Source organism: Carassius carassius, chromosome 2 (genome assembly GCF_963082965.1).
Source record: "Carassius carassius chromosome 2, fCarCar2.1, whole genome shotgun sequence".
Classification (NCBI taxonomy): Eukaryota; Metazoa; Chordata; class Actinopteri; order Cypriniformes; family Cyprinidae; genus Carassius; species Carassius carassius.
In genome coordinates, this window is record NC_081756.1 from 33,862,569 (window position 1) to 33,870,534 (window position 7,966).

The window sequence follows — 7,966 nt, forward strand, 5'->3', positions numbered from 1 at the left end:
AAGTGAAAGTGACGTGACATTCAGCCAAGTATGGTGACCCATACTCAGAATTTGTGCTCTGCGTTTAACCCATCCGAAATGCACACACACAGAGCAGTGAACACACACACACACTGTGAGCACACATCCGGAGCAGTGGGCAGCCATTTATGCTGCGGCGCCCGGGGAGCAGTTGGGGGTTCGATGCCTTGCTCAAGGGCACCTAAGTCGTGGTATTGAAGGTGGAGAGAGAACTGTACATGCACTCCCCCCACCCACAATTCCTGCCGGCCCGGGACTCGAACTCACAACCTTTCGATTGGGAGTCCGACTCTCTAACCATTAGGCCATGACTTCCCCGTGGGAAGTCTACAAGACGACCACTGGCACGGCACCAACTTACCTAAACTCATTGGTTAAATCTTATGTGCCCTCCAGAAGTTTGCGCTCTGCAAGTGAACGACGCCTTGTGGTACCATCCCAAAGAAGTTCAAAATCACTCTCACGGACCTTTTCCTGGACTGTGCCCAGCTGGTGGAATGACCTCGCAATCTCAATTCGTACAGCTGAGTCTTTACTCATTTTCAAGTAACATCTAAAGACTCATCTTTTTCGCCCGTACTTAACCAACTAACACTAGCACTTTTCCTTTTCTTGTCTTTTAATTTTATAAAGAAAGAAAGAAAAAAAAAAAAAAAAAAAAACCTATGCGTTCTATACTAGACTAACTGAGACTTGTCATGGCACTTGTATACTGTTGTTGTTCTCTTGTTGACCTGACTGCTTCTATTGTTCTCATTTGTAAGTTGCTTTGGATAAAAGCGTCTGCTAAATGATTAAATGTAAATGTAAATGTAAATGTCAAGCTGTTTGATGGCACTCAGCGGGTGTTGCACTACATCGGTCCATGAGAAGTTTAAAGGGATAGTTCACTTTCAAATTAAATTTTGGTAAGTTTTAGCTTACCTCAAGGACATCCAAGATGTAGGTTTCTTTGTTTCCGCAGTATTTCCCATTTTGATATTTTTAGGTCAAACCGTTTTTGTCTGTGACTCATATAATGGAGGTCTATGGTCACCACCTCACCACTGCGCAAGCATGGAAAGCGCCGGAAGTGCACTCTCGCGCATGAATGTCACTCATTGTTTACTGTTTACTACACGATATGCCACCAATCTGCACTGTCTGAAATATAATGCAGTAATTGTAATTAATTAATTTGTTTATAATGCACCCTATAATCGTTGCGATTATAAGAAAAATACAACACATTACTCATTCTATTGACAGCGTGCCATTGGGTCCCTCTGGCATTGGACGTCACCTCCAGTTTATACGTGGCAAACTAAACACAACGTGCTAAACGCTGCGTCTCAACAGCAGAGAAAACTCAGGATCTTCAGTCAGGCAGGTGTGTGATGCGATCAATGTCCTCGTCGTCGTCTTGTAGTTGTGGCATTGCTATGTTCCATTCGTGACAACATATGCTCTTCACTTCTGTTGGCATCTCACAACACTTGCTACTAAAACACCACCAATTTTAAAGAGATCTCTGTCTTTCTGAGGCTTGAATACGTGCTGCTGCAGCGGATCGCTCCTGAGTACTTGATCTGTGTATTCTGGTTCAAATAAATATGGTTGTGAAAAAAATTAAACGTTGTCTGTTGATATATTGAAATCATCTTCCATTGCAATTTTCTGTACGTCTAAATATGTTTAGATCTTCACTGTGAAAGGTAACTTCCGAAATCTCTGTGTAAACCATAGACAGTGAGTGTAAACAATTAGTGATGTACACGCGCGAGAGATCACTTCCGGCACTTTCCGCGATTGCGCGCCAGAGCAATTGATTTAATTTGAAAGTGAACCATCCCTTTAATAAAAAGTGCATCCATCAAAAATAAAGTGTCTCACATGGCTCCAGAGGGTGAGCAAAGGTCCCCCGTAGCCAATCAATGCATTTTTGCATGAAAAATATCCACATTCAATACGTAATAATCTCTTTAATGTAGCTTGTGCCAACAGTTGTCCACGGAAGCAGTTCTGGGCTGATGATGTATGAGGTCAGCACTGCACATGCGCTGTTGAGTTTCATTAACAGGAGCAAAGGAAGCTAAGTTTCCTTTACTTTAGCAAAGGAAAACCATTCTCCTCTTGGCTTATATGGAAATCCTCTGACTTTGTTCTTTACAAATCCTCGTTTTGTACTTCTAATTAGTCACCGTTGTTTTGTTTTGATCTCTCCGTTGCATTTTCGTATGTGTCACTTCACAGCGTCGTATGCACAAAGCCGACCTCATACGTCATCCGCCTTGAACTGCTTCCATGAACAACATTGAGCACAAGATAGATTAAACTATATATATATATATATATATATATATATATATATATATATATATATATATATATATATATATATATATATATATATATATATAAACTGCTTTGTTTTGAACTCTCTCTCACAATAGACACGGAAGAGAAGACAATGCTGAATAAAGTCTTAGTTTTCGCTATTTTTGGACCAAAATGTATTTTCGATGCTTCAAAAAATTCGAACTGACCCTCTAATGTCACATCGACTACTTTGATGATGTTTTTCTTACCTTTCTGGACATGGACAGTATACCGTTCACACAGCTTCAATGGAGGGACTGAGAGCTCTCAGACTACATCAAAAAATATCTTAAACTGTGTTCCAAAGATAAACGGAGGTCTTACGGGTTTGGAACAACATGAGGGTAAGTTATTAATGAAATAGTTTTGCTATTTGGGTGAACTATCCCTTTAAGTGCTACCCATTTTGTCTTAATATTATAATATCTTGCTTTTCATAATAAAATAAATTATTGATGGATAGTTTTAATCTACAGTTTTCATTGACTTTTCTGTTTCACACATATGTTACAGTTGGGTTTGTGTTTACTTGACTTCAACAAATACCATTGCAAAAGAAATCCAAAAACTCCACACTGATCCAAACACTGGTGGTGACATCACTTTATAGGTAGCCAAGGTAGGGAACAACAAGAATTTTCTTGAACACTTCGGGGTCAAGGGGATAAGTGAGTGGGCCGGAGCCGTCGAACGCTTAACGCTACACTGCTAAGAGGGAGCTAGCTCCCTGGAGGTGGCATGATGACGGAGACTGATAGAGGCTGTCGTATCAAACCGAAAGAACCGGAGCAGGCAAGGTCGGGATATCCAGATTATAGAATCTGACAAAAGTGGACGGTGAAGACCAGCCAGTCGCCTCACAGATGTCCTTGATAGACACACGACTAGACCATGCCCATAAAGAGCCCATCCCTCTAGTGGAGTGGGCTCTTACTCCTATGGGGCACTCAAGGCCTATGGAGGAGTAACATAGAGCGATAGCGTGGACTATCCAACGCGAGAGGTGTTGCTTTGAGACCGAAGACCCCTTGGTACGGCCACCAAAGCAGACAAAAAGCTGGTCAGATTGCCTGAATGGCTGTGACAGCTCAATGTATATCATCAAAGCCCCCACTGGGCAGAGTAAATCCAGCTCTCGCTCACCTGACAAAGGAGGCAGAGCTGAGCGGGAAATTAACTGTGCTCTGAACGGCATTGAGAGCACTTCAGGGACGTAGCCATGCCTGGGTTTTAAAATGACCTTCGAGTCATTGGGCCCAAACTCAAGGCATGCAGGGCTCAACGAGAGGGCCTGCAGGTCACCAACACGCTTGACCGATGCTAGAGCAAGTAGCAGAGCGGTTTTGAGAATTAGGGGCCGAAGGTCAGCTGACCGCAGCAGCTCAAAGGCAGGTCCTTTGAGTGCTCCAAGGACCGTGTGAAGGTCCCATGTTGGAACAGTGAGAGGACATGAGGGCTTCAACCACCTAGAACCTCTCAGGAAACGCACAATGAGGCTGTTTAGACCCACTAATTGGCCAGCAATAGGTGCATGAAATGCTGTGATGGCTGCTATGTACACCTTGAGCGTGGAAGGGGTGAGACCCTTGTCTAGACGCTCTTGACAGTATCGCAGATACATCACACTCAACAGGGTCATCGTTTCGTGCTGAGCACCAGTCAACAAATACTGACCATTTCTGGGCGTAGAGGCGTCTTATAGATGGGGCTCTCTCCTGAGCAATGGTGTGTAGCACGTCCCCGGGGAGGCTTAGAGGCTCCCAACGAGGGACCATACATGCAGAGCCCAGAGTTCTGGCTGTGGATGCCAGATTGTCCTGTTCGCCTGAGAGAGGTGGTCCCGCCTCAGGGGGATAGGCCATGGGGTACTGAAGAGCGGCTTCCTTAGGGAGCGCTGTCGCTGCAGGCAGTCGGGATCCAGTGACGTGAAGTCATCACTGAAGGAGTGAGATATGATTTCTGAGTGAGATGCAATATGCCTGCTTATATAGCCATTCGCCCCGCCCATTTTGGTGGGCTTTGGTGCTGCATCGCCACAGGCTCACGCAGCTACGCAGCACTGTCATTGGTTTAAAAAAGTTTCCAGATTAAACCAATGGCAGTGCAGTTGCACTGCGTTATTGAAAAAAAAGACTTTAGTATTGAGGAAAAAAGGAGCTTTTCCTCATACGCAGTATGAGTGAAGTATCGAAAGGGAACTGCACTTTTTTATCTGTTATTTGCTGTCTGGCATCAATTAGGCATATCTGCCATTCTGACAAGACATGACCAATAACTTTTTTTGTTTTAATCACTCACACTTAATGAGGCTTTATATTAACCTCAATGACTGACAACTAACCCTCTTCCAAAACTATCCTCAACCTTTGATGCACTACTGGCTATATTTATACTTTTGACCTTTTCTACTTGTCTTCATCCAACTAGCCCTTCTACCTGTCTCTTTATGTTTCGAGAGTAGGAGGCCACCATGGCCCTCTTGTCTACTATCCAGGAAACAGGAATATTAATTATGCTATTCTTCTCCTAAGGATTAGGCTTGTTGACCACAGAGGTCACATTCACCATGATTATGGACACTATTAACTCTGAGCTGAGTTGCCTGGAGAATGATGCGCCGCCATCAGTGGGCTTTTTGTGCATCAAGAGCTGTTGTCTTAGCTCTCCAAGAGGTAAAGTGGAGACATGATTTCATCACTACAAATAAAATGCTTCACTTGAATGTGGTAGTAGGAAATTGGTTATAGCCATATTAATAAACTATTTGGAACAAGTGTTTCCCTTCACTTATTACTGGAGAGCCAGATACAGTTACTGTTTTCATCTACTGTAAAGTTTTTATTCTATTCAGCTGTTTCCCCTGGCGAAAATGTAGCCCTTAACACATATGAACGCATACTTTATAAAACAATCATGTTGCTATTTTCATTTTAAAATATAACTTTCAATATAAAACATATTACAGTGGATGTGGCATACAGTCATGCCTAGAAATGATTAAAGACAGTGACAGACAGTAGTTAGCATAGAAATATGTTTGTATACTTGAGCAAAAAACTTTGTAGAAATGCAAACAGTACATTTTGTGTAAATTTTGTGAACAGTAAACAGGTGTGTGTGTGTGTGTGTGTGTGTGTGTGTGTGTGTGTGTGTGTGTGTGTGTGAGAGAGAGAGAGAGAGAGATTTTTTTTTTTTTTGCAAGCGTCTGAGAAAATCAGTGCATCTGATTAGAAATCACTGGTGATGTGGCAGAGGGAACTTATTATTTTATCGACCCTTAAACTGTAAGTTTACACCACTGGCGCTGTCATTTTGATTTAGCAAGCAATAAAGGTGTACCAGCTCTAATGCCATGGTGAAAGTTTGATTTATTTCCCAGCTGAAACCTTCACAGACATACCCGACTGTTTTTTGTAAATAGTGTGTGTTGTTAACCTAAACTTGTGTGTGAATGAGAACTTAGTTTAGTACTCACATGCTGTGACAGCCGCTTTCTGTTCATGTGCTTCTTATGTGTGCACTCAGAAGAACATATATCGGAAGTTTAAACTTGTATGGTTTACACCAAATGGTTTCCGCGCGATGAACATAATAATCAGGACACCAGAGAATTATATTACATATTGTAAAATGGGCATAATATGTCTCCTTTAATATACAATTCAGTTAAGAACTAACCCTTTAAATCGCACAACTGTTTTCAACATGTATAATAATAAGAACTGTTTACTGAGCAACAGATGAGCATATTATAATGATTTCTGGACACTGAAGACTGGAGTAGTGGCTGCTGAAAATATATTAAATAAGAATAACAAATAAAATAAAAAAGAAAATAATAGAAAAAAAAAAAAAAAAAATATATATATATATATATATATATTTAATTTGATATTTTTATATATTTATGTTTTATAGAATCTTATTTTTATAAGCCTTTGATGCAAAAACTTTCCAAACATCAAATGGAAGTGAATTTATATTCGACTTAAAAACTGCTTTCTCATTTCATGGTTGACACACATCAACATGTCTTTGTTAGACGAGTTACATGTTGTGTGGAGCAGTAACATTATAGCAATGTATTAGTTTATGACATAATTTTAGCATTGAAGAAAACTTTTTTTTTTTCACATTTTGAAAGATGGATAGAGAAAAGGGATATAGAGGAAAGTTTGGCACACTGTTAAGGGCTTGGCCCAGATGCCTCACACAACTGACAGCTGCATGTGAGGACAATCCATTTAACTAATAGACTGATATTTAAATGCATCTTTCCTAGTGCAGGAGCTGATCGGGAGCCAAGCCATGGCACGTTGTGGCTGGGAAAAAATGCTGACATTTTCACGCAGGCAGAAATAGATAAGGTAAAAATAGGTGATGGTTTTTCATTAAATCACATTACCATAAGAAATGCAGTAACGCTTACTGGTGACATTTCCACAACTGGAGAAAAAAAAAATGCTAGCTTTCATTTTCTTCTGTCTTTGCTGCTCTTTCTGTCTTTATTTACTTTTCATAAACAAAAGTTAAAAGTTGAACTCATTATACAAAAACAGAATAATCACATCTCTTCTGAAAATCATTAATGTCATGATCTTCTCACGATGTTGCACATGTGTGCATGTAATCTGTGGGTGGAAGTCACTCAAACCTCTTTACACTCTCAAGTCATTGTATTGATGGAGTCAGTTTCATCACCAGGTGACCCAGTCTTCAACATCGCCCTTCTTTAGCTTGAAGCGCAGCATTTAAGAAGTGTTTCTTCTCTCGCTCGTAATGTTACGTTGCATGCTTTTTTGCCCCTTATTCCTTCATACATAATATCCTTTTAATTGATGCTTACATATGCATGAGTCATATCCTCCACCTCCGGAGTGGTGCTTAAAGCTGCATTTGCTTCCCTCATTAGTGAGAAACAGAAGGAGAAATGGGAGGAGACCTTGCTCATATGCCAATACAACTAATCAACATTGCTTGGTATGCATGGAGGAGGTTGAGCCACCATATTATAAATTGGCATGTGGCTGCCAGCCATGGCTGAAGTGCATTAGTCAAATGGCCTGCTTGTAATAAAATGTAAGAGTGGGGATGGTGATAGGGAGGGAGGCGGACTCTTGCTAGATTGAAATCTTAAAAAAGGCTACCCTCCGAACAATATATTAGGACAGCAAACCTGAGCGCAATCCAGTCGGCCAGATCCTATCAGCACCCCAGCTTAGGTGAGGCTAAATTAGATGACATTCACATTGACAAATAATTCCCCCCTCCTGTGCATATAAATCCACTGGGCTCGCACATCTTTAAATTAGACTCAGATAAGAGAAGAGGCACAGGTACAGATAGACCAGTTAAAACCTTTCAGGGAAAATGGAAGTGCATGTGGAGGAGTTGTACATAACAGAAAATCACAAAGGATGCATCCTTACTAGGAGGTGTGATGTGTAAAAGCATTGTTGAGGTTTGATGTGAAAAAACATTGATGTCCCTAAGATTAACAAATGAATTGGGGTGTGTTTCCAAAAGCAACTATGGTCGCAAGATCTATTGTTACTAATAGAGTTCAATGTAACTTGTGAGCATAGTT